This window comes from Panthera pardus, unplaced genomic scaffold, assembly GCF_024362965.1.
Source record: "Panthera pardus isolate Hobbes unplaced genomic scaffold, ASM2436296v1 HiC_scaffold_6, whole genome shotgun sequence".
In the NCBI taxonomy this organism is placed as follows: Eukaryota; Metazoa; Chordata; class Mammalia; order Carnivora; family Felidae; genus Panthera; species Panthera pardus.
The window spans coordinates 70,351,043-70,376,801 of record NW_026526991.1 but is presented as its reverse complement, the minus strand read 5'-3'; the positions used below and the strand labels follow the sequence as shown (position 1 = coordinate 70,376,801).

Here is a 25,759-nt window from a genome sequence, read left to right as displayed (position 1 = left end):
ACAAGAAAAATAAAACCCAGTCAGTCTCCTTTCAGGACCTTTTCATTTAATGAGAAGTCAAACCTTTTCATTTTTGTTAAGAATGCTTTTGTATCAAGTTCCCATTTTTCATGTAGAAATACAATATATTATGAAGAGAGGACTGATAGACCATTTATACTTTTGCTATCTGTGATTCTGAAAGTTCTAACTAGCAGAATTGGTTAAATAGAGAATTCTAAAACCCATAATTATGAGATGTTTATTAAATCCACTTAAAACAATTTTTTTTAAGGGGCACCTGGGTGGGTCAGTTGGTTAAGCGTCCCACATTGGCTCAGGTTCTGATCTCATGGTTTGTGAGTTCGGGCCCTGTGTCAGGCTCTGTGCTGGCAGCTCAGAGCCTGGAGCCTGCTTTGTAGTCTGTGTCTCCCTCTCTCTCTGCCCCTCCCCTGCTTGCCGAGTCTGTCACCCTCTCTCTCTCTCTCTCTATTTTTGAGAGAGAAAGAGAGAATGCCAGGGGAGTAGGAGCAGAGAGAGAGGGGAGACAGAATCCTCAGCAGCTTTGCTCTGTCTGCTCAGAGCCGGACATGGGGCTCAAACTCATGAACCATGAGATCATGACCCGAACCCAAACCAGGAATCAGATGCTTAACCAACTGAGCACCCAGGCACCCCATATTAATTCCACCTTTTACTTTATTTTTTTAATCTACTTTTTAAATGCACTTTGAAAAAAATTATACATGTGACATGTACCATCCATCTTTTGTATGTGACAGTTGCAACTTTTGGTCTAATTACACTTCCCTATGTATTTTTTGCTTGGCTGTGTCAGTAAAAGATATTATTAAATATGGCTAGGATTTATTTTATTTTATATCTATAGGTAATTCGTCAGTTCAAAGATGATTGACATGAAGAGAATTTAGGCCAATTATTTTCATCTGATTTTCATATGATTTATAGCAAGAGAACATTTGTGCATTCTTTTAAGTCAGTGGTAAGCATGAGAAAAAAACCTACTTGCAGTTTTGCTTGTACATTGAATGTTTAGTTTTTTAATCAGAAATTAAGTTTAGTGCCAAGTGAAATAGGTTAGATTTCTCTAGACGTGCATTGTCCAATACAGTAGCCATTAGCCCTATGTGGCTCTTAAGCGCTTGAAATGAAGCCAATGTGATTGAGATGTATAGGAAGTGTAAAATGTACACCAGAATGAATACAAAGAAAATATGTCACGTATTTCACTAATTTAATGTTTTGTTAATCATTTTTATATTGATCGCATCTGGAAAGATTTTGGATATATTGATTAAGTAAGATATATTATTAAAATCCATTTCACCTTTTCTTTAACTTTTTAGTGTGATTACGGGAACATTTGAAATTGCACATGAGGCTCTCATTATGCTTCAGTTTATCAAGTTACCTTACCCCTGATTTTGAGAGCAGTTGAAAAAGGTTTGCGCTTTATGGAAGCATACGTTTTTGTTGTCTCACATCAGACATTGTGTTAGAATTACTTTAAGAGCTCGCTCATCTCTTAGAGGTTTCCTTTATGAAAAGGCGATCTTGAATTCACTTTGGGCCGGGGAGAATAAACAGGTAGCTTAGCTGTGTGTATAACGAAAGCTCTTCTTCTTAGGGATAGAGCACCGTCTTGTGGAATGTACTGAATATAGCAGTTTATGCAATGATCAGCTGGAAATTTTAAGATCGCGGAATAGGCAAATTGTTTATGTCAGACATTTGGAGAAGAAAACTAAAACTAACAGTAAAGATGTTCACTTCTCCGTAGCATGTGTTTTCATTACCAGAGTATGAGACAGTGCAGTAAGAACATTTTGATTTGGTGTGCTTTTTAAAAAATAGAAAGGCCTCATTCAGGTCTTTGTATTATTTTTTTCCCTCAAATTTCTGAGGTTTTTGTGTTTCATTATAAAAAGAAGTAGGTTTTCATATTTTGCCCTTTTTTTCTATGTAAAAGTTGAGTGTATTTAAATTATTTAATCCATACAAATAAGCTTCATTAGATACATGAGGAAGAAGAGGTATATCAACAGTCATATTACATTTTCTCAAGAATTGTTTTAGTTATTCTGGAGACAAGCGTTTTAAAAAGGGAAACATTGTCTAAAGAACCTTGTTCATGTATTTTTTGTTATTTTTGTTTCTTCTTGATGTATTATATATACATACAAGGATTAAGTATTCAAATCATACCTCTTTACCACTATATTTCATTTCAAAGTCTGCCAAAAATAACTGCCAAATCACTGAGCTCTTAATACTGAGAACAGAATAGACTTCTCGTGATTTAGAATTTCATTAATCAAGTCCATCAAAACAATTAAGGCCAGTATGCAGCCAATCAGCTAAACAAAATTCTCCAAAGCATTTACTGCCTTTTCAGACTGACTTAAGAAAGAGTAGTTCTGAGAATAGTTGTAAGAGAATGGATTAGTTGGATCTCCCTTTCGTGTGGAGACCCCATTTCTAAAATTGTATGGCTTTATACATATTACTTTCCTTGGAATCCAACAATAATATGAAAAACAATCCTGATTGGTTTTCATAACGTAATATAGATGCCAGGGCAGAACACATGAAACCAAGGAGCTAGCCAACCAAATCTGTCCTAAGGAAGGAAACATGGTAAGATTGACCTATTGACCTACTCCATTAGTAAAAGGAGCTAGAATGTACCCATATTGACAGCAAAGAGCTAAAATAATTGTTTCATACTTATGAAAACATGACTAGCCTATTGCTTATTAGTTAAAAAGCTTTCATGAGTTTCTGTGGGGACTTTTACATAACTATTTAATGTTCCATTGCATTACTATGATTTGTTAGATAAATACATTCTGAACTGGATTAAAAAAGCCACTCAAACCCACTTTCCCAAAAAGTCGTTTTTTATAATTTACAGTATTAGTTTTAATGGTAACGATTTTTTCAGTTCTCTTTAGCATCTCCAGAAATCTATGCTAGTTTCATGGCCTCCAGTAAAGGTTTCTGTTGCTGAGATGCTGAGAGATCTTGACCCAGTGTCCTCCTGGAGAGAGGACCATGTTTTTGTAGGGATGTATCCATTCAAGTGGAATCTTCCAAACAACCATCTTGGCCATCTCCTATGTTCTTGCTCCACTCCTGTTGTTTTAGTTTTCCTATCCCACCCCATTTATGAAAGTAAGGCAGTGTGCCAAAAAACACCTCATGGCTTAGCAGCAAACATGGTCACTTGAGAGCGGGGTGGCCACATGGCCTCTTTTGGTGTGAACAATTCAGCTTTGTGTGTATTTGTCCTAGTCAAGCCTGGCTCTGTAAGCACATTGTCTGAGATCAAGGTGCCCCACACCCAGGTAGGCTTGTTGTCAACACATGAGCTTCAAAGAGAACAGGATGCGACTTCCCTCCCTACTGTTCGTTTGATCTTAATAGAGATTTAAGGGCCTCACCTATTTTCATTGAGGGGTTGAATGGCTGCATCTGCTGTTACTCTCTCCCAAAGCAGGAATCAGCGCTGCTTCTTGAGACAAAGCTAGAATCCATTACTTAATGGAGATTCCTAGGAGAAAAGGTTATTTCATGTTTTGTAAATAGCTGTTCCTTAGGGCAATGATTAATGCAGGCTGAGCACAAAGAATATACTTTTCTTCCTGCTATTTCCTGCAGTGTACACAAAACCGATATAAAACAAATTCTTGCAGGTTGTGATGATAGTATCATGAAATAGTAAACAGTGGGAGGGAAGAATTTGGTGGGAAATATAGGGGATTTTACAAGAAACTAAACCAAATATGTTCCTTAAAAAGGTGCAACCGGAGTCCTCTTTGGGTTTCATCTGTTTTGTGGCCATGCCTTTCAGCCAGTGCAAATGTGGGATCTTAGAATCTCAGAACAGGGGCCCCTTCTGTAGGAGAGACAAACACTCTGACTCCACCAGCTCTGATGTGCTGCTTCTCACTGCAAGGCCTGGAGGGCAGGAAGGGGCAGCAGAAGTTACACTCACCGGGGATCAGATTGAGGACTGTGGTAGCTCCAACACCCAGGAAAAGACCTATCTACTCAAAAACAGCAGTGATGAGAAGACAGTTCCATAGACTAGGTATGGAAGCAAAGTGGGTATGGAATTAAAGATTAGATTGTATTCCTGGAGGTGAAACCATTTGTTTCTTTTGCAGCAAAGGTCATATCAGGTGTTACGGGTACCTTCCCTCTGCTCTACATTGCAGCCTATGTCTCTAAGATGGCCCCATGTGTCTTTGTATAGCTGGTATTTCAGAGATAGCCTGTATTTGGAGCCACTCTGTGGAAGTAGAGTAAAGCAAAAGAGATCCTATAGAATAATACAAGCACCTGGATCTAGCAGAAAAGTCAAGTTCAGGGGCGCCTGGGTGGCTCAGTCGGTTAAGCATCCGACTTTGGCTCAGGTCATGATCTCATGGCTTGTGGGTTCGAGCCCCAGGTTGGGCCCTATGCTGACAGCTCAGAGCCTAGAGTCTGTTTTGGATTCTGTCTCTTTCCGCCCCTCCTTGCTCATTCTCTGTCTCCCTTGCTCTCTCTCTCTCTCAAAAAATAAATAAACATTAAAAAAATAGAAAAATCAAGTTCAAATATTGGTTCTGCCACTTAATAGATGTGTAACCTTGGGGCCTGGGTGGCTCAGTCAGTTACGTGTCTGACTCCTGGTTTTGGCTCAGGTCATGATCTCACAGTTTGTGGGTTCAAGCCCCATGTCAGGCTGTGCGCTAAGACTGTGGAGTCTGTTTGGGATTCTTTCTCTCTCCCTCTCTCTCTGCCCCTCTGCAGCTTGTGCATGGGCCCTCTCTCTCTCAACATAAATAAATAAACATGAAAACAAATTAAAAAAGCATACTTAAAAAGATAAATGTGTAATCTTGAACAATTTACTTACTTTCTCTGAGCATCACCAGCTTCATATCTGCAAAGGGGACATAGTACTTACCTCATAGTTTTGAGGATTAAATGAAATATAATAATTTTACCTGGCATGTTGTAAATGCTCAATAAGTGCTAAGTTACTATTATGTATGAGACTCTATATAGTATGAATAATACTTTCTCATACCTTATTGATCAGATATGTCATCCATTAGCCCAACAAGTGTTTTATTAATGCAAGCTATACATTATTAGGAGTTTATGTCATCAGTACAAATGAATGGCTACTACAGGAAAGTATCTCTAAACTCATGTTCCATTGATAATAAATAGAAGGGAAGTGATATTTGCTGAGCTCTTACCGTGTATTTTTTTGTACATAATCTTAGTTTATTATTATACGAACTTAATAAGATCAGTACTATTATGTTTTCTGTAATAATGAAGAAACCAAGGATGGAAGAATTTAAGTTGCCCAAGCTCATGTAGTTAGTTGTGGCACTGGAATGGTTTTGTTTCAAAGCAGGATTTATGCCTTTTCTCCTTTCATTTTCTTAGTAAACAACTTTCAGGGGGTATGCTATAGTTACTTTTCTGAAATTGTGAAGATAGCAATACATAGATTCATTTACATTTCAATCTTGGAACAACAGGTAAATCTTTCACCTCCCAAGCGACCATTGGACTATGGCCGTTGAGGAAGGGAGCATGAGGTTGGGGAAGGCAGCTCTCTTTAGAAAAGGATGAATCTTGGAAGGAGCTGAAAAGCTGTCAGCTAAAAACCTTCCCAGCAGCTTGGGAAATAAGTCCACCTGTCGTGAGGGGGAGGATCTGGGATATGTAGCCCAGCATCCATGACACCTTGTGTGATATGTAATTCAGAAAAAGGAGGAGAGTAACATTTAATGTAGGAATATAGATTAATTTTCAGTGTTCTGTTTTCAAAGCAGTTACAAAATAAACTGAAGCTTAAGTTTTGGTGTATTTCTTCCAAGTGCTAACAATTCTCTCTGCCGCTTTTACACAAAGTTGACTGTTTCCACACTTTGGTCTGGACTCTAACATCACTATTGACAATCTGTGAATAAATCTCACCTAACGTAGTGACAAACTCCTTTTCTCTTATAGAGAGAAATTTTTATGTACGTACGTACTGCCATTTTAGATGGGTTTAAGGTAAAAGTAGTGTCTTTCTTTTTCTTTTTCATCAGATTTTAGGCCTAGAGATAAGAAATTTATCTAAGAGTTATTTTCTTTTTTTAAATTATGTTTATATATTTATTTTTTGAGGCAAGGAGAGGGAGACAGCGTGCATGCAAGCCAGGGAGGGGCAGAGAGAAAGGGAGAGAGGGAATTCCAAGCAGGCTCCATGCTGTAAGCTCAGAGCCCAATGTGGGACTCGAACCCATTAACCGTGAGATCACGACCTGAGCCGAAACCAAGAGTCAGACGCTCAACTGGTTGAACCACCCAGGCTCCCCTGACGGTTATTTTCTTATGAATGCTATTAAAGAAGGCATTGATTCAATTCAGTTCAATTAGGCATCATGTTAATATGTATTTAAAAGGTATTTTAATTTTTTTTTTTAATCTAAAGAGGAGATCTGGGTGAGAAGACAGTGCTTTATTTTTGTTACTCTTTTGTTGATTCCTTAAGGATTTCCTCAGAGAGATGATCATGAACATTGCCTGTTGTTTTCAAGGACCGTTCTCTTCCACATCTAATACCTTCTTACTTTACTGAGAGGTATGAGATAATCATTCTGTCATCTTTCCATTTTGTCTTCCATACTTTAAGATTTGTCTGTTTTTTTTTTTTTTTTTTATATGATCTTCCTTCTTTCCGTACCATTTGTTGAGTATTTGTTGAGTGTATACCATGTTAGGTACTCTTCTAGGTGCTTGGAATAGGCTAGTGAATGAGATGCACAAATGTCCCTGCCCTCACTGAGTTTACAGAATAATTTGCATTTATATTCTTAATCTTATTTTTGTTCTTAAGCCCATCTCCTAGTGTTTTCTTTGGCAAGTGCCTCTTGAACCTTTAAGCTTTCTACATGATTTTTTAAAAAATTTTTTTTTTAACGTTTATTTATTATTTTCGAGACAGAGAGAGACAGAGCATGAACGGGGAGGGGCAGAGAGAGAGGGAGACACAGAATCGGAAGCAGGCTCCAGGCTCTGAGCCATCAGCCCAGAGCCCGACGCGGGGCTCAAACTCGCGGACCGCGAGATCGTGACCCGAGCTGAAGTTGGACGCTTAACCAACTGAGCCACCCAGGCGCCCCTCTACATGATTTTTTAAAAGTATACTCATAACTGCTTATTCAAATATAATTTTCTTATTATCAGACTACCTGAAAACCACCATGCTCTCTTATTTTTTCCCTCCATTGTTTAAGAGTAGTCCACAGTTCGTGTCTCCCCTTCCTTAATTCCCCTTCATTCTTTAACCTCTTGTAATCCAGTGGCTTACCTTAAAAGTTTGTGAAAGTTTCCCTTGGGAAAATATACTCACATAATCATCTTCCTTTGCTTCCACGGCTACCATCGTATGCCAGTCTGGGACATTGCAGTTCTTTCCTACCTGGTCTCTTTGGCAATAATGACTTCAATCTTTAAATCCACCTTGTAGGGGCGCCTGGGTGGCTCAGTCGGTTAAGCGTCCGACTTCAGCTCAGGTCACGATCTCACGGTCCATGAGCTCGAGCCCCGCGTCGGGCTCTGGGCTGATGGCTCAGAGCCTGGAGCCTGCTTCCGATTCTGTGTCTCCCTCTCTCTCTGCCCCTCCCCCGTTCATGCTCTGTCTCGCTCTGTCTCAAAAATAAATAAACGTTAAAAAAAAAAATTAAAAAAAAATAAATCCACCTTGTAAGCTATTGGTCAAATATTTCTTGTGTTGGGAGGTCCCCAAGACCAACCCCAGGTTCGAGGATTCACCAGGAGTCGTCACAGACTTCAGCATATATAAGTACTCAACGTACATGATTATATTGAAAGTATACAAAGCAAAGTGAATAAAGGGAAAAGGCACATGGGGCAAAATCTTGGGGAAAGCAGGCACAGCCTTCCAGAATTTTTTTCCCAGTGTGAAGGCACAATAGGACACAATTCTTCTAGCAAGGAGTTGTGACAATATGTGTAAGATGTTGCCAACCAAGGCAGCACACTAGAGACTCAGTGACCAGAGTTTTTATTGGGGGATGGTTACATAGGCATCCTCTGCTTGGCACATATCCAAATTCCAGATTCCCAGAGGGAAAGCAGGTGTTTAACATAGGCCATACTGTGTATACAAAAAGTTTAGCTACCGTGAGATAGCCTTCTTAGTTATAGAATGGTGGGAACCCTTCCAAAGTCTAACTTCCCACATGCCAGCCCAGGGCTGGCTTTGCAAACAGGCCTTTCTAAGGATAGGCATTCAGGCCTGCTACAATAAATTGTTTTGTTTTGTTTTGTTTCATTTTGTTTTTTTGTGCACTTCTCCTGAAATATAGCTCTGATATTCATTCATGAAGTATTTATTGAACATCTACAATGCATTGGGCACTGTGTACTAGAGAGTACTAGAGATACAGTGGTGAATAAAATAGATAAAATCTCTGTCTTATGTTGCTTTTGTTCTAGAAAGGGAGATAGTTTTAAAAATGTTACATGGTAATCATGGCTATGAAAGAAAATAAAGCAGTTTGATGAGATAAAGAGCAATGGGATGGGGTGAACACTTTATTAGATGGGAAGGCCTAGCTGAAGAGATGAGATTTTAGTAGAGACTAAAAAGAGCATCCAGGCAAAGGCAACAGCAAGCGAAAGGTGTGGACGTGAAATGAGGTATATTTCAGAACCAGCGAGAAGATTAATATAGATGGGGTGGAATGTGGAAGGTAGAGAATATAAGAAGAGTGTAGAGAAATAGGCAGAAACCAGATTATGTGGGCTGTCTTCAGAGGCCATGGTAGGAGTTTGAATTTCATTCTAAATATGATAGAAATTTCTCCAAGCATTTTGAGCGGGGAGTGACATAACCCAATTTATATTTAAGATGATCATAGTAGTTGCTGTGTCAGAAACTAGGGCAGAAGGGTAAGAGGGCAGGAGTGGAAGGTCAGAGGCAAATTCAGTGCTATTCTAGAAGCCTTAACATCATGGAGGCCTGAACTAAGGTGGGAGCCAGGGAGAGATGAGAAGATATTATGACACTTTAACTGCTTCAGAGTCTAATCGCTCAATGATCTGCAGTATGTAGTTCTGATACCTTACTCTGACCTTCGACACATTTTTGATCTTGAACACACCTTATTCTCACTAAAAATTTCTCAAAATTTTCTCTTATATATGTCATATTTAAGTCAGCCTAAAAAAAATTAAAAAAATAAGAAAAAAATAAGTCAGCCTAACTCTTTGGCCATTACTTAAATATGATAGATTTTCTCATCTCCGTAATTTGTGTAATGCTTGTGTCTCCGTATGAAAAGTTAAAATCCCCTTTAGCTATTATTTTGCATCCAAATGTTACCTATTTTTCAAAGCTCCCTTTCCATGAATTCTTCCCTATTTTCTTATTTTCTACTCTGGAATTAATTTCTCTTTTGTGGCCTCCTATATTTCACTTCTCTATTGCTACCTAAAAATATAACCCAAACTTTTTGGCTTAAAATACCAATTTTACTTTGCTTATGATTTTGTCGGTCAGAAATTCAGGAAGGGCTCAACCACACTGTTCACCTTATACGTCATCAGCGAGGGTAGCTGAGACTGAAGGATCCGTTTCTGAGATGACTTCTTCCCTCACAAGTTTGGCACCTCAGTGCTTCTTGGCCTTTTTCCATCTCCACCTGGTATCTTGTCCTTCAGGGCTTTGGTTTCTCACAGCCTGACAACCGCTAATATGAAGGCTGAGGCCTCTCAGAGAACAAGATGGAGGCTGCAAGTTCTCTTATAGGTTAGATCTGGAACTGGCACACTGTCACTTTCACTGTACTCTATTGGTCACTGAATTCACAGGCCAGCCAAGATTCAAGGAAGTGAGGGAAAAGGCTTTGTTCCTTGCCAAAAGAATGACGTGGGCATACAAGGAGGAAAGGAATTAATGGCAGCCATCTTGGAAATAGCTATCACACCAGAACACTTTACTCAAATTTCTATTTTCACAGTGTTCCTTCGTATTATATGTATTTATATAGATGTCTCATATCCCTTATTAGATCTTTGAGGGAGGGAAAGTTCTTTGAGGGAGGGAATGGTGGCTGGTTTGTCTTCATAGCCCTAGTTTCTAATCGGTTGTCTTATATATCATAGATTTTTAATGTCTGTCTCTTGAATAGAATTTACATGGCAATATTTGTAGGAAACACATGCCAAGTTGAAAAAATAACTCAGTGTAATTGATAATTATTGAATATCTACTAAATTCAATAGATTGATTCATTGTAGGGATTAAACATTTCTTACATGCGAATATTTTCACAGTTTACAGAGAAATGAAAGTCATTAAACATTTACTGGACAAAGTTTTGTGACACATATACTGTGGGGGGTACAAAAATAAATAACACCATCTTTAACATACATTTTAAAATTTGGTTCTCACAGCAGTTGTCCAAGATGTGTGGAGGGAATTTTCCAGCGTTGTATTACAGATGAGGAATAGTCGAGGGGGCTTTTGGCAGATCTGGACCTATAATTTAGTCTCTTTATTTCCAAGGCAGTAATACTGCCTACACCATGTTGAGGTCTAATGCTTAGTTTATGATCAGTGGCCTTCAGAATATGGCCCATAATACCTCTTACTGCTTTTATGCCTTTTTCCATTTATACATCTTACTACTCTTCAAGTACTAGATAGACTTGTCTTATGACCAGCTCCCAAACTTTCTCATAATTTTGCTGATATTTCCCCTTATTTATTTATACTTTAATATTTAATGTTAAAATATTAATATTGATTGAAGTGCTGCTTCGTGGCTAATACTGTACTAGGCACTAGAGATACAAAGGTGAGTGGAGAATATTTCTTACCCTCAAGGGACTCTCAGCCTAGCAGCAGAGGCAGTGTCGTCTAGATAAGGCTTTATTCCTGTCCCTCTTTTTTTCCCATCTCTTTTTGAAATCCTGTTCATTTTCAGAGGCCATCAAAAATGTCCCTTCCTCTATGAATTCATTTTTATTTCCTCTGGTCATCTTATCACTTTTATATGGTAGTTTTCATATTGTTCACAGTTAGTAATTATACAGTTGTCCTCAACTTCTTTTAGTCTCCTACTCTGCTGACATTTAGGAAAAAAAATTTAGGTTCAGTTTATAGTATCTAGTATGGTGTAGGCACCTCCACGTTTTGAAATGCTGATTAAATTATAACAGACACTTCTAGGTTGCTTGAAACAAACTTCTTTCTTTCTTTCTTTCTTTCTTTCTTTCTTTCTTTCTTTCTTTCTCTTTCTTTCTTTCTTTCTTTCTTTCTTTCTTTCTTTCTTTCTTTCTTTCTTTCTTTCTTTCTTTCTTTCTTCTTTCTCTCCACCCTTCTTATACACCCTTCTGGAATTCTACCTCAATCTGTAGCCTCTACTGAAGACATTGGTGGCCATGATTATATTATATGACTTACTCCTACTGATTAGACTTGGAATGTATACATGACCCATGGCTTGTCAACTCATTAGCTCAAGCACAGCTGATCAACTTGTCAGATTCTTGAATGAATTTGTACTAAGACAGGGAAGTTTCAGTTTGTGGTGGGTTTTTTGTTTTGTCCTGTAGTTTCTTTTTGAGTCAGGCAACCATATTGGTCTGTGTACAAGGAGAGGAAGCTACTCAAGAGAAAACTTGGAGATGAGATTCATCATATAGACTCTGAGATGGTGGCTTTTTTGGTCCTAATTGTTTCTCAGTTCAGCGTCCTGTGAGTCTGAACTTCACATTAGTTCCTTTCTTCATGAGATTGCCTTTCAGATTATTAAATAAATCCTCCTTCACTTGACTATTTCTTTGTAACTTAAAACGCTTTGACTGAAACATTGCCAGATTCAATCTTTTCTCAGTCCGTATCTGCCTCTACCTCTCACTGAATTTTTAAACTACTGCGAAGAACTGCATTGTAGAACGTTTGCTTTTGTTAGCTTTTAAGGCACTGATTATTCCAATTCCCTACTTACTTGACAACTCCTTGTGTGTTTGCCTTTCTTTTTAGCCTACTGAATATGGGCATTTCCTGAGGTTTTACTCGTACCTTTGTTTCCTTTGTCCACACTTTCTCTCTTGTTCTTGTCTATTCTCATGTTATCAGCTATCATCTCTATGAAGGCAACTATTAAATATACTACACATGCACACACATACACACACACACACACACACACACACACACACACACACACACATTTTCTCCTCAATTCTACTATTTGCTTAATTGGTATCTGAAACTTAAGAAGTCAAAACAGAATTCTTTATTTTTCCCTCCAGATGAGTTAATATAGTTACTGGATAATATTTGAAGTACTTCCTCACTCTGAACCCTATGAATCTGAGTTCTCACGACTTTTAAATTTTCTTTTAATGGTGTTATTTTTCTTTTAATACTGTAGCTGTAATTTTTTAAAATGTTTATTTACTTATTTATTGAGAGAGAGAGAGAGAGAGAGAGAGAATTCCAAACAGGTTCCAAGCTCAGCACAGAGTCTGACATGGGGCTAGATCTCATGACATTGAGATTATGACCTGAGCTGAAATCAAGACCTGAACACTCAACTGACTGAGCCACCCAGGTGCCCCTGTAGCTGTAATTTTTTAATACTCTTCTGGGTAATTTAATATCAAGCTAGACTTTCATGATATATTTTGATTAAGAATAGATTCTACCTGAGTAATAATTAATTTTTTTTAATGTTAATTTATTTTTAAGAGAGAGAGTGAGACAGAACGTTAGTGGGGGAGGGCCAGAGAGAGGGAGACACAGAATCAGAAGCAGGCTCCAGGCTCCACACTGTCAGCACAGAGCCCGACGCAGGGCTTGAACCACGAACTGTTAGAACATGACCTGAGCCAAAGTTGGACGCCTAACCAACTAAGCCACCCAGGCGCCTCCTACATGAGTAACAATTAATGATAATAGACCCTACATGAACCCCACATTTCTAGACCTGGCTTAGATCTGGCTGTGGGATGGGGAACTACTTTCATCTCATCTGTAATCCACTTTAGATACCTAGGATACAGGAAAATAGTGACTCCAGAGTCCTAGGAGTGAGCTGATCTTGTTGACCTAACATAGTATCCCCTAAATAGTTTTTGTGGGCTGGAGCACCATGTGCTGTTGGTGTTGGATGACTTGCCTCATGGTGTCCAGCACAGTGGTTAGTTGTACTCTAACAGACTGCATCTTTTACATAACACTTTTCTTGAAATACAACTCCTGAACTGATTTTTAGCATTTGCAATAGAACCAGAGTCTGACAAGATCTGCAGAAAGTTAGGATTGGCTTTAAGATGAAAGTGGCCTTAAAAGTAGTTAGAAAAGTAATCTATCTGACTGATTTCAGAATGTCCAGATTCTTTCTCCAGCCAAAGAAGACAGCAGTCAGCTTCCGCTTGGCATGGGACGCTATCGGCCAGTGGATATCTTTCAAATATATGTGATATGCAGATAACCAAGCATTGTGTCAAGATCAAAAAAGATGTTAGGAATGAAATCCCTGTCCTTACACAAGAATTTTTCAGACTGTTGAGAACTGTATACAAGTTCTAATTCAACTACATGAGAGCAGCTGATGATTATGTTATTTTGTTTAGACTCATACTGCCTGAAGTCTGGTCTTAAATATGTTTAATTAGGAAATCTAAAATAGTTCCCTTGGCTAACTGATGTCATCCAATAGCAATGAGCTTTGTAAGGCATGAAGTAAAAGTTGGGTTATCTAGAGCAGAGTTTACTGAATATCTTTACTGATGGGCCCTTAATCTAGACCATAGTGGAAATTTATGATCATAATTTGTGAAAGATTCTGACCCGTCTTCTAGACTATCAAAAAGATAAACTTATTTTCAGTGTATGTTAGGGATTTTATTGTGTGCAATATAAAACATTGGTAGTCCACATAGGCATTTTAAAGTAGCGATGCTAAGCAGCCTTATTTCTTGATCATTCTGAATGAATGGGAATTTACTGCATCATGAATTCAGCATACTGGAATCATGTGGAAAGTAGTATTTGTATTTTCCTAATATGCTAATTCAATGAGCAGAAGATGTTTAAAATTCATTTTAGGTGTATTTGCCCCACATTTAATTCTTTTTGAAGTGAGAATGTATCAAAACCACTAACTTTCAGTAGCTGTAAAAAGAACTACTATTTATTGACCACTTGCTCAATGCCCAGCACTGTGCAGGTTACTTTACATGCATTCTCTTTACTTGTCCTATCTTGAATTAGCAGAATCCTTAGGCCTAAGAGTGTTTTAAAAAGAAAATGAGCTTCAGAGGTAGTCAGAACTGGATTTGCCATTACTTAGATATGTGACCTTGTACAAACTGCTCTTATCTCTGAAGAGGTTTGTTACGGGGTTCATAAACACTTATTTCATCCTCATATGCGTATTAATATAAAGTTGGTCAAACTTGGTAGGCATTCAGTAAGCGTTTATACTAATCCTTTCTTGTTGAACTGATTGGGTACAAATTGAAGATGAATTTTTATTTTGAAATTTGGAGTCCACCTATGGTTTTCCCAACCTATTCTCAAAATGTCTGATTCTTCTAACTATAATAAAAATCTTCTGGTGGGATTAGACAGCAGGAGATTGCTACAGCATATTGCATTTGACTAGGATAATTAGATACATTGTTTTTGGTGTGTTTGTTTGTTTACCTGCTTGTTTTTTTTCTTAAGATCCAGCTTAGAGATCTGCTGGGGCAGCGTTCTCAGGATAGGGGCAGGCACCATGCAGAGGTAGATTAAGAAATTGTGGCATTAAGCATCTCTCTTGAGAAATCATCTCTGTTGATTAATTAAGACATTAAAAGAGAAATCAATCAGATCCTTTATTATACTTGAGGGTACCCACATGCTTTAAAATTATTTTACATTCTAATTCTTTTTTTAAGGTTATTTAAAAAGCAATGCATGCTTAGTCTAGAACATTTTGAAAGCATAGAACTAGATGAAAAAAAGAGATAGAGATGGAGACAGAGATAGTGGTAGAAAGAAAGATATGAAAAAGAAAATTAGAATCGCCTGCTATTCCATCACTCTTGACTAACCTCAATGAAGTTTTGTTTCTGGATGCTTCCCATTTTGTTAAATAATAAAAGATAGCATCATTTGTGAAGACTATATGGTTTCCTATTATACAGATACCCTGTAATTTTTTGAATCTAGTTTGGGAATTGGAACTAGATATGCCCTTGAGTGGAGGAGGTTGAGGATGAGATAGGATGTGGGACCAGGACATAACTCTGGATACTGGGAGAGAAATCCATTCAGGAAGGTACTTTGGGGTGTACAGAGAGCAGATGTAATGGTTTCATCAGGACAGAGACCCAGGCACAGAGAGAAGTGAGCAAGGGACCCAGTTAACTACATCTAGAGGATCAACTTAAACTTGGTTTCAGGAACAAGGCAGAAGCCTAGTTGTTAAACTTTGCCAAAGAGTCAGTTATCAGAGTTGGACCAAGAACAAGGTTGACTTGCTATCTAGTGCTCCATATTGAGCTAAAGTTCCCTTCTCATGAGGATGCTATTGGTCCAAAGCCCGAGATAAGACTGGATACCCAGGAGAGATTAAGTGGCTCCCACTGTGGAGAGAGAAGACATGGGGGTAGGAGGGTATTGGAATCAGACAGATCACAGTAGTATCACCCAAAGGTGATTATCAATGTTTCAGAAGTTAGAGGGATATATGGTGACCCAGAGGAGCCAGTCCTAGATTTAGTGCTATTTAACACTTCCATTAAATTGGCAAATTAGAGAATAAATCACTAATTACTCAAATGACATTAAGTAAAAAATACTAGCTTGGACATTGGGAAATAAGGTTTCAACATTATTGTGAAAAACTGGATAAATGATTAAAACCCAACAGTAGCTTAGCAAAGACAAATGCATAGAGGTACCTTTAAATAGAAAAATAAATGGTACAAATAAATTATTTCTACTAAGTTGCAGACCAAAGGATTGAAAAATCTTTATTTTCTGCTTGACCTTTTCTGGAAAACTCATGAGGTATTGATGGAATTTTAAAACTGTGACATTAGTAACTTTATTCTTGCCAGTTTTAAAGTCTCCTGAAATTTACTTGATTTTGTAGACTCCAGTTACATTTAGAATACGAATAAAATATTTATAAGACCTCTCTTGGTGCCACTTGGCAGGTACTTTTCAGAATAGGTATTGTATTTTTTTTTTTTTGGCTACAAGTCAAGGAAAGTGGATACCATGAAATTATGAAAAAGAAAATCTGGTTTCTCTAGTGCTGGATGGGAAAAGGTCACTGAGCATTACTAATTACTGCTTTTGCTGGTGTTTTAATAAGACCTTTTCAAAGAAATTGAATGTTGAGGACATGAGGTCAATTGAGTACAAGACAGAATTATTGAATAGAGAATAGAGAAAAATACAAATTAGCCAAAAAGACCTCAGAATGAGTCATCCCAGTTTTCTTAAGTGGAAATATCAGTGCAGCAGAAAATTTTATTAGAATAATTTCCTTGTGTTGCATTAGTAATCTGCATTTAGTCTCATTTATGATTATTCTAATATTTTAAAACTATAATCCATTGACGTTGGCTCATTCTTTTTTAGATAAAGACAAGATGAAGAAGTTGTGATAAGGGAACGTTAATAGCCTGAGATGTGGGCTTCTGGAGAGCTTGGATGTTAGAGAAAATGTAAAAATGTCTGATATAACTGCACTTAAAAATAAAGTTTCTACCAGTGGCTCTTTTTCTTGGAGATTTTTCAATGCAAGCAATGTTCTTTATCTGGCAGGTCAACCCAGCCTGGGCCATTTATATGCCTAGCCATGGTTATCTAGTTATCTGACCTCCTGGAACAGGAACCCTGTCCTTTCTAATCTTCCTACCACCAAGAGTGTTTAATTCTACCTCAATGACTCCTTTATGTACTCAAATACCGTCATTCTGATGTCTTAACTTTTTCTTCCACAAAATGAAACAAAGCCCAATTCTTTCATTTTTGTCACTATCATATTTAATGATTGTGCATTCAGAGTATTGTGTTCTATCCTAATGAATGCATGGTCATTTTGCCAGATAGTATAATTTGAGAAAAGAAGCACTTTATTTTTCCTAAGATCAATTTGTTTTAGAAACTTGACATCTTCAAAGGTTAAAAAGAATGATATTTTTCCATCTTTTGAAAGTCATAAGATAAACCAGAGTCTTTAAGTGGTTTACCTAAAGAAATTCTATTTAACAACTTTGTACTTTTAAAATCCTTTCTGATATTTGTGATTTAAATTATATTTTCATCTTTCAAATGGGGATTTCTTAGTACTTGCAACCATTTTGTAATGTGAACAGTTGGTTTTTAAAAGATTTGGAAACTATTCCTTTCACATGTGAGTGCAGCGAGCATGAAATTAAGGAAAACTTCACAGCTCGACAAGAAGGTATTATTCTTTCCTAATCCAAGTGGCAGAGCTGACTGTGTTCGAGTCACAGTGTTCTATTGACATAGAGCTGATCTTTGAGTTGCCACTGAGTCTCTAAAACCTGAAGAAAAATCTTTACCTAGTCCAGGAAAATGTTTGCATTTCGATTCTATCTGCATATGTTCAACTATGCTCAACTTCAGGCCTGACGATTGTATGAAGGCATTAGAAGGCCTCTAGCATAAATGTTAAAATCTATTTTGAGATCGCTAATTCTAAAGTCCTCACCATTCCTTTCATAAGGAAGTCTTTATCCTGAGGCCCCTGCCAGCTCTTTTGTATCAACTGGTCATTTATCACTTCAGGTGAATGCCTTGGCTTCCATCTCTCTGACCATCTACCTATCTGAAAGAGAGAGAAAACAAATAAACCAATTCTACAACTAATATTCTCTGTACCCAAGAAAAATAACTTCTTCCTATCATTATACTAAGCAGTCTAGTCCCTTATTGTCCCAGTTTCTTCATTCCAAAATAACATTTGCTCCTGACATACCGGATAAAGCGTTAATATACAAAATCTATAAAGAACTTATCAAACTCAACACCCAAAAAAACAAATAATCCAGTGAAGAAATGAGCAGAAGATATGAATAGACGCTTTCCCAAAGAAGAGATCCAGATGGCCAACAGACACATGAACAAATGCTCAACATCACTCATCAACAGGAAAATACAAGTCAAAACCACAGTGAGATACCACCTCACACCTGTCAAAATGGCGCTAACATTAACAACTCAAGCAACAACAGATGTTGGTGAGAATGTGAAGAAAGGGGAACACTTTTGCACTGCTAGTGGGAAATCAAACTGGTGCAGCCACTCTGGAAAACAGTATGGAGGTTCCTCCAAAAATGGAAATTAGAGCTACATTATGGCCCAGCAATTGCACTATTAGGTATTTATCCAAAGGATACAAAAATGCTGATTTGAAGGGTTGCTGGAGGGGTGTTGGGTGGGGGGGATGGCCTAAATGGGTGATGAGCATTAAGGAGGGCACTTGTTGGGATGAGCACTGGGTGTTATGTGTAAGTAGTGAATCACTAAATCCTACCCCTGAAACCTTTATTACACTATATGTTAACTAACTTGGATTTAAATAAAATTAAAAAATAGCCCCCCCCCCAAAACAACAACAAAAAACCCAAAATAACATTTGCTCCACCTTGCATATTAAAAAGTCTGTTTTTGAGTGTGTGTTTTCCCCTCAAGATTTCTGGTCTCCCAAGTTTTGCACAGAAAGCTTGGAAATGGCAGCTTCAGTTGAAAGGCATCAGATGAGTTTCTTAGTACTCAAGCTAGAATACTTGAAGAATCCTTCTTCATTCTTTCATCCCCAGTGTGTAGCCATTTGAGTTTTTGAGGCACATGATGGAGGGTTAGTGGGCAATCTTGATGCGGGATGGAGAGCAGAAGATAAAATCTCCTTTCTCTTCCTTTCTCTTCCTTCTCTTCATTCACGGATGAAGACTTTCTCCCATTTTCCCTATTATGTTACCTCAACTGTTAATCGATTCATATATCCTTTATAAGCCACATGAAATTTTAAATTCTGTTTTATTTGTGTGTGTAAAGGATGATGTCAGAAAATTGTATCTCTAGGCTCTTTGATCTGTGGCATAATGTGTTGTAAATAACCTGATGTGTTCAGATTAGAGAAGGATGAAGACTAATTTGCTCATTTAATTTAGGAAAGTTATTTAGCCTGGAGCAAGAACTTCTTTTTTATAAATGCCTGAATCTGGCTCTAGCAAATCCTTATACTTTATGGAGACAGAACTAAACTCAGACCCCAGCTTATTGACAACCTTATTTCTCATTGCCTCAGTGTTATCATATGATCCTATGCTTCCAGATTTCCAGAATCTTTGTTTTGCTTTTGCTTAGATTAGGTGAATCAACATATATTTCTTAGAATTGTCAAACACCTAATATCATTACTGTCTACTTCATTTTTATGTTTTGGTTACAAGCCTGTTCATTTTTACCAAATATTTTCACCAGCATGCTAAACATTACATTGTATGTTGCTACTGATAGTTTTCTACCTGAACATTGTTTTCTCTATGACGTACTTTCTTTTTGTTTCTATTTTATTTCCATTAATACTTATTTCTAGTTGAATAATCATGTTCGATGAATTGAATTGTTAAAAAAAAACAGTAGAATGGAAACTCCATGAAGCAGAGATTTTTGTCTATTCTCAGGACTTACAAGAGTACTGGGTACATGGCAGATGTTTAATAAATATTTGTTCAGTGAATGAAGAAGATAAACTAATTTTTCCCCACCTTGCCTAATATTATCCATAAGGCACTGGTATTTATTGGTGCTTTTCCATGTGATTTTCAATTAATGAATAGCCTTTAATCTATTTTTTGTCCCTCAAGGAAATTAGTCTCATTATTTTATATTTGTATTCATTTCAACCAAAAGTAAACTTTACAGTTTAAGCACCTTTCTATCATACTTTTCTTTCATGTTTTTGGATGACTTTAAAACTGAAGGCTCTCCTCCAAGGAAGACTTGTCATCATTGAGGTTATTTACAAAAGGTGTCCTAGGCTTTGAAATATCCCAAAGGAGAAGCTCAAAAAATGTTTTGAGAAACTAGAAGTGTTTTGAGAAATGAAGTTTTTTATATAAGCTCCAACTCAGTGGTTCTTAACCTCATAGAGGCCAATAGTTCTTCTGAGAATTTGGTATCTATCAAACAACTGACCCTGCCAAATGCACATACCAACACATAACCCATCACATTTACTTCTAGAGATTTATAGGCCTCTGAAAGCTCATTCATGTACTGTCTGTGGGCTCTTGGACTCCAGTTAGGAAATCTGACTTTAAAATTTTCTTTTAATATTTATTTTTGAGAGAGAGAAAGAGACAGAGACAGAATCCAAAGCAGGCTCCAGGGCTTGAACCCACAAACGGTGAGCCTCATGTTTAACTGACTAAGCTACCCAGGCACCCCTAGGAAACCTGACCTTAATGGCATGCCCGCTACACTTTAAATCCTTGAGCTCAGTGTCCAGATTTGATTTATCCTCCGCCACAAGAAAGTGCTTTATGTTTAATAAATATTGATCAAGTGAAACAGTGTGTAGTAATAAAAAGTCATGTTGTTTAACAGTTCTGTTTTAAACTTCTTACTGTCTGTCTACATATTCACATAGGTTAATAAAATTTGTGTTAGTTATCTGTGTGTCACATTGTGATATAAAAGACCACAGTGTGCCTGAGAGGAAGGGAGCTCCCAGAATATTTGATAGAAGATGGGGGCTCTCTGAATGACGTTTGTAGGGTAGCTGCACACAGAGGAAAGGAACAGCAACAAGTAGAGGTAAATCTGACCCTGTGCAACTGTCACTCTGTTTAAACCTAACGTCCAGTTCTCTAGGCTGATGAATCATTCCAGTTTTTGCCACCGTGTGACACGTTGCCATTATAGCTCTCACTATATTCTCTCTAGAAAGTCAATACAAATTGGATTTATGTAAGGCACAGAATCACACAATACACTTTAATAAAAGAATTAAGAAATATGTTGGCATCTCCTTTTCATTAAGCACTTCATTCACTTCCATCGTGACAAAAGAAAGATAATGACTTTTTATTTGTTTAGAGGAATACAATTGAAAGCAGCAATATTGCAAGGGACCAAATATTAAATGTATCTTGTCAAATAGGACAAAAGGTATCATGGGCTTTCTCATTTATATTAATGCATTTCAGTAGACCAACATTATTCTCCCATATGTTTTTGGGATGTTAGATATAAATAATCCTAGTTGTGAAAGGCAGAAATGCTTTGTCCTTTCCTTATTTTCTCTGGTGTATTCTAGGGTAGACAAAGGATCACGGGAGAAGGCTTTGGCCAAATTCAATCAATTAAATGCAAGCCCTGATTCTACAGCCTGATGTGGAACCCACGTGTGAGGGAGTGGGGGATGTGGGGGAGGGGTAGGGAGAGGATAGGTTTGGTGCTAGGAACATTTGTAGATGGAGAAAAAACTGGGTTGGTAAACTTGCTCTGTTTCTGCTTTGGTTTTGCTCCTCTCCATCAGTACTTATCCACCCTCTCCCCCCAACCCTTAGACCTGCAGGCCTCCTAAGAATCTTAGTGCCAGTGACCACTCCTCTTTTTCCCTCTAGGTTGTGATCACACATTTAGTCTTCCTTATCGGCGCTCCAAGTCTGATGTGGTGATTGGATGAACTCATTCCTTCATTTCGTGAATAAACTATAGAGCCCCTACTCTGTGCCAAGCACTATGCTGGAAATTCAGTGGAGAACAAAACAGTCATTGCAGAAAGGAGAGAGGGGAAAAATGCAGTAGTGTATATTGAGTATATAGTGTCTTTTTTTCAGAGGAGGAGGTGAGGGTAAGGAAAGATGTTTCTTTAAGATGGGAGCAGATGACCTCATTTCATTGTTGCTACTGCAGACATTGCTACTTCCTTTCCCCCAAACCCTACTCTAAATAAACACTCCAATTTGGTCCAGAAAAAAACTGCTGTGACCATTATGGTAAATAATGGCAGGGAGAGAGTGAGGACTGGGCAAGAAGAAAAGGAGAAGATAAATTCATAGCCACTGCTAAGTCATTTCCTCTCCCCAGGTATATTTGGGCAACCTATTAATGCTGGTCTCTATGGCCATCAGAAGAGGGAGAGCACGTGAGGCGAGGAAGTGCAAGGGGCATAGGATGGTGGGGGGGGGGGGCGATCCCCTGTCCCAGCTGTTTGCTCTTCACTGCCAAATGCTTTCAGTGACTTAATGCCAATTCTTTGTTTTCTTAAAAACAAAGAATGTGTTAAGCCAAAACAAGAATGTGTAGAATTTAGAAAATGTAACGTTCAAAAAAAGAACAAAAAACTCTTGTAATCCTGCCATCTTGAGATCACCACTGTTCATATTTTGATGTTTTCCTATAAATATATATTTATAAAACATGAACTTATACTCTCCATCAGTATTTATCATGATTCCACCCCCTCCAGGTCATTAACTATCACTTATAAATACATCCTAAAGGCTGCATGATTTTATCACTTCATTGTACCGTGATATTTGATTGAACATTTAGGGATATTCTTAGGGTGCTGCCCCCCCCCCCTTTTTTTTACTAGCTACATCACTCTGATAACATCTTAGTCCGTAAATTTTTCTACAGTGTCAGAAAGACAAATACGGTGAACTGTTGTTGCTGTTACTGTTGTCAGAATATACAATTGCTGAGTCTGGGTGGTGCTCTTTTTCCAGCTCCTGGGGCCAAAAAAATAAAAAATTATCTATTGGAACTTGTCAGCTCCATTACTGGCCTCCTCTATTCCCAAGCGTTGAAGAAGGGGATAACTAACCCATAAGCCAGTTAGATTTACTGACAGAGCATCTGACTCTTTCCGATTTCTTGTTGGCCTGAAGTAGATGTAAGCTTCTTCTCCGACATTACAATGTCAGTGTTAGAGCCTGCCTGTCCCTGCTGCTCCTCCTTGGGCCCATCCTTCTCTTCTATGACAATTGGATCCCTATCAAAGTCTCAGCTTCTTAGAGCACGTTCAGATTATCTGAAATCCTTTTGTTAAGAACTTTGGTGTTCAGTTGCAGATGTGATGAGTTGCATGCCGAGATCAAATCTGATTCAGTGATAGGGAAATAAAATAGTAATAATAACTCACCTTGAGTTATATGGGTCAGGCACTTGAGTAAGGAATCTATATAAATCATAACGTAATCCTAACAACAATCCTATGACATGGTAATATTATTACCCCCATTTGGCAGATGAAGAACCCAGGCAGGGAAGAGCTACATCACTGGCTCTAAGTCACCCCAATGGGCAGTGGTTAAACCAGGAATCAAACTTGGTTGACTGTCTCCTGAGCCCTCACCCTTACTCATTATGCATTTCATAAATGTATGGGTATAGTTGTTAGCTTGATTTCTTTCCCAAGTTCCTGGGCTAACATAAAACCAGGAAGGTTCATAATTCTTACCTGAATTTTCAAACCAACTTTTTAATTTATTTCTAATGTTAGGTTTCTTTTGATTTTTATCAGGCAGAAAGAAAAGATGAGGATTTATAAACACATTGAATGTTGGAGCTGGAGTAATCTTAGAGATGCCCTTGTCCTATCATGTAGTTGCATAGACTTGGTTTGTAATTTTAGACATTGCTTGGGTGAGGTTGATTTAGATTTCTGTTTGATCTCTATTCCAGGTGGCTGGGCTGTGGCAATGAGTCATCCATACCAGTTTGTTAGATTGATATCTTAGTGTTCCTCTCTGGTGGGTAGGGGAATCCTTCAGTTTCTATGTCTGCCTCACCAGAATTCTCTTATCATCAAGGACATAGTGATAGAACATAACTGTCAGACACACTCACATTTATTTGACAAAAACATTGCCTCCGTGCTGGTGTAGGACTCCCAGCACAGTGCTGTGATTATGGCTGTTATGAGAGGCATCATTCTGTCCTCACCCAAACACTGTTTTTTTTTTTTTTTTAATAATTAGCGACAGCACCCTTTTTGTGTATGCAACCTCCATTTGGTCTAGTCTGATTAAAATTGATGGTGATTTTTATATCATCAGCCATGTTTTTTGTTCCAGTTTTAGAATATCTCTTGCAGGGATTTTGAATACTTTTGTCTTGACTTCTTTTCTAACTTGTCACCAAATTGTGACAAAAGGTAACAGCAAAGTTCTTCAGTGCTAACCTCACCTGAAAATTAATCACTGCCAAACAAAAGTTTATTTCACCATGTTAATCCTTTTGGACAGCTTTGTATGACTTAGGTAGTTAATTAGTTAATTGGATGCTACTTCTGATTTTATTTTTCAAGATAAATGCTTTATGGGCTCTAGAGCTTTTCTTTGAAATTTTTTTCCTTTCCTTTCCTGTCCTTTTTAAAAACTAATTTGCTGCTTGCCTGGTACGATGCGTCAAGTGGGTCTTGTTGCTGTTGGCTCTGTGCGTGGCTCCCGAACCCTGGGAGTTATCCTGCAGTCTACTGTGTTCCATGGCTGTCTGCCTTACCCAACACTCAAAACCACTGTAACTTTCTCACCGTGCTTCTGAAAGCACTTCTTCGGTGGTGATTGACCACCCACACACCAAATCCTCTTTCCTGTCTTCATTCTGTTTAGCCTTTGTGCCATTTAATACTGTTAACTGTACTTTGTTTGGCATTTTCTTATTTGAGTTACACGGTGAAAAGTATCTCTCTGCCTCCCCACCCCCCACCGCCTTTGGTCTTTTTTATTAGTTCTTTTCCAGTTTCCTACAAGTATTAAGTGAATTGCATGAGATGGCTGCTTCTGTCATTCAAAAATCTGAGTGTGTGTCTCTAGCACTCTCTATTCCCTTTTCTCGCTTTATGCTCTTTTGTTGACTTTACTAACTCTCAAGATTTCACTTGTAAGCCTTGGGCTGATGCAGATGAGTTATATCTCCAGATCCAACATCACTCATAGTATTCCCACATCTTAAGGGACCTCTCCATTCTGGTATTCTACTGGAATGCTGCATTCAGTCTCAGAGTCCTCCCTGCACGGCATCCCTCCACCCCAACAGTCAATATCTGCCTCTTCCTCTTTTCTGTTGCTGCCATTACCATTGACCAGTTTCCTGAGCATGAAACACTGAAGCTGTTCTCTGGCCTTTCCCTCCCTTATTCTCAACAGGCGATCAGTTACCAAATTTTATAGAGTTTATCTTTTGAATGTCTTTGTGCCTCTTCCCCCCTTTTTTTCATCATGCCAGTTTAAACCTAGAGTACTTTCCATTGTGCTATGTCAGTAGCATTTAAAAGTTCATTCTTGGGGCACCTGGATGGCTCAATTCGTTAAGTGTCCAACTCTTGATCTCAGCTCAGGCCTTGATCTCAGGGTTGTGAGTTCAAACCCTGTGTTGGACTCCATGCTGGGCATGAATCCTACTTAAAAAAAGGAAAAAAAAAGTTAATTCTTTATAATGTAGATGACTTTGTGTAAGTTTCTTTTCTAAGTTTATTTATTTTGAGAAAAAGAGCACGTGCACACATGTATGAGCAGGGAAGGGGCAGAGAGAGAGAGAGGGAGAGAGAGAATCCAAGCAGACTCTGCACTGTCAGTGTAGAATCTGACGTGGGGTTCGATCTCATGAACTGTGAGTTCATGACCTGAGCTCATATCAAGAGTTGGATGCTTAACCGATTGAGCCACA

The 25,759-nt window shown here is 38.1% G+C and overlaps 1 protein-coding gene and 1 long non-coding RNA gene across 5 annotated transcripts in view; one reads left to right on the top strand and one right to left on the bottom strand.

The window, feature by feature from the left end:
- Window positions 1-25,759, top strand: part of TMEM117 (transmembrane protein 117) — a 483,464-nt gene that overhangs the window by 43,102 nt on the left and 414,603 nt on the right. The window lies entirely within an intron of this gene.
- LOC109248996 (uncharacterized) overlaps window positions 1-25,759 on the bottom strand; it is a 60,796-nt gene that overhangs the window by 452 nt on the left and 34,585 nt on the right. The window contains exon 3 of the long non-coding RNA XR_002072396.2: window positions 3,444-3,553. This is a non-coding gene — a long non-coding RNA (uncharacterized LOC109248996). The remainder of the gene's footprint in view (window positions 1-3,443; window positions 3,554-25,759) is intronic.